The sequence below is a fragment of the Arvicola amphibius genome, chromosome 11 (genome assembly GCF_903992535.2).
Source record: "Arvicola amphibius chromosome 11, mArvAmp1.2, whole genome shotgun sequence".
Taxonomy (NCBI): domain Eukaryota; kingdom Metazoa; phylum Chordata; class Mammalia; order Rodentia; family Cricetidae; genus Arvicola; species Arvicola amphibius.
Window position 1 is genome coordinate 86,574,938 of NC_052057.2, and position 2,358 is coordinate 86,577,295.

The window sequence follows — 2,358 nt, forward strand, 5'->3', positions numbered from 1 at the left end:
TTGCTAGGGCATAGTCCTGTCTTTAAACATTTTTAAATTGCCGTTAGAAATCGGTCCGATTGTACAGATTCTTTTCTTATTAGGGTTTCAGCTCTTTCTCTGCTCCCTAACTTTAGTTTCTCTCTTCTTAGCTCTCCATACTCAACTCTCTGTACTTTCTTTTACAGATGTAACAGCTTCTTCACCTTTAGAGAAATCTGTCCAAGTCTCCCCACACAGATGAAGCAGCAAGCAGTTTTACCACCCAGTGAGGTGGAACTTTGATTTCTGATAGGCTGTGGGAGAGGCCCTTGGAGCCAGAGGGAGATGAGCCATGCATCTCTGTGTTCACCGCCTTGGAAGCATTCATTTTCTTCAGGGAAATTGCTACAAAGCACACTTCCAGACCCTTCTTAAGTGTTCAAGCCAAACCTCTCTCTTGCAGCCAGTCTCTCTGAGGACCGAAGGAACAAATTTAGGCCATGACAAGCAGAAAACTGACTTTGAAGTATTCCTCCCCGATGGGCCCTCCATGTCCTTATTTGTCTGTTTTGAAGTGTAAAATAAAAGGGGATGGATGGCAGTATGGCCATCACCTGAGACTCAGAGAAAGAGCGTTTTTCACAAAGGAGACTCGGTCGTCAAGCAAGGTAGAAAGATGGGAACCTTTGAACTCTCAGACACAGGCTTGTTCTCTGTCCACCCGTCAGTCATCGGTGATGAGCTTGATCCTGTCTCAGGTGCTCTTTTGAGTAGGAGGACGACATATTTAACTTTCCAAAGATGTTTGTTAAGAGCTTGGTAGAGGTATGAGAAGATTAATTAGAAAATACTACTTTCCTACATTATCATGTCACACTGAGCTTAGATTTTCTAATTCTATATAGTGTTTAAGTATATAAATGTAATCAACCCAAATTGTAAATGACTTTTAAATATAAATGGACCGTTTCACCCACAACCAAAACACATGAGTGTTATTTGTCTTAGTCAAACAAGGTGGTCAATTTTTTTATTGGCATAGGAATCTAATAAAAGCCTTTCTAATATAGTTGTGTAATTTCAATGTCATACAATGTAATACATTTTTGTTGAAAACATTAGCCTTTTCTTTTATATTTCAACCTATTATGAAATATTGTGTGTGTGTGTGTGTGCGTGCGTGCATGTGTGTGTGTGACTTAACAAAACATTATCCATGAGGGCATAGCTTAATTTTTTTCTCTACCTTCACTATTTTGGCTGCTCTTCATACAACCAGGGCCATGCAGCTTCCACCTTATTGTGACTGATTTATTTGACTTAGCACACGACCCTCATCTGTGCCATAGCAGATCTAAGAACTGCCTTCCTTTTATAATTATGAAGGTAATTTTAATCTTCTGTCTTATAAGATGTCGGCCAAAACTAACCTATGTTCTCCATAAGTCCCTGAGCAAACTTCAGGCAGGTGAATGACTTATGCATTATAAATCTCCTTTCTAACCTATAAATATATTTGATATTATTCTGCTTCTCACAGTAGAACAAAATGTTAATAACTTGGGGGAGTCCCCACCCTTCCATTCTCCAGTCCTCGCTGGTTCTTTCTAAGATCGTATGTATATATCACCTGTTCTCTTTTCATTAGGTAATGGGCTTTTGGGTTGCTTTGCCCTTTAGCTGGTGTGAGCCTGTGTATACAGATGTATATTCCCCTGTCTGCTTGCAGTTCTCTTGAGTGTGTGCAGTAACAATATTGTAAATATGGTCATAATTCTGCCTTAAAGGTTTGATATCCATTCTTGCTGTGTCATTTTTGTTCTGTGATCCAGTAACCATCTCGATGGGTGCAAAATACATCCCATGACACCTGCTTTGATTTGCATTTCCTGACCATGAGTGAGGTTTAGTGTTGGTTAATTGTTAAATGACCACTTCAGCACCTGTTATGGAACAATGTATTTTCACATCTTTTTGACTTGTATTCATTTTTTGATCAATTACGATTTTTTTCATTGCCAGCCCAGACCTGTCTTGAACTTTCAATCTCCAGAACTGAAAGGCAGAAAATAGGTGTTGTTTTAAGTCACTAAGCTTTTTAAATGATTTAACACTAGGATAATGAAATGAATAGGTCTGTTACTAATTAAACTCATCCAAGACTTAAAAAAATACAGTCACTGCATGTAAAAGGCTTTGGAGCTGGCTCACTGTTCCAAAGATCTAAACCTTGTGAAAAGGAGATACATGTACTAGGCACTGTACATTTGGTGGAAAGAAGTAAGAAATCAGTTAGACTCTTTCTGAATTAAAAAAAAATCCTCCTATCTCCCTTGGATACCACCATTTACGTATCTGATTTAGTATTTTGTTGTTTAAATAACAATTTTAATATAT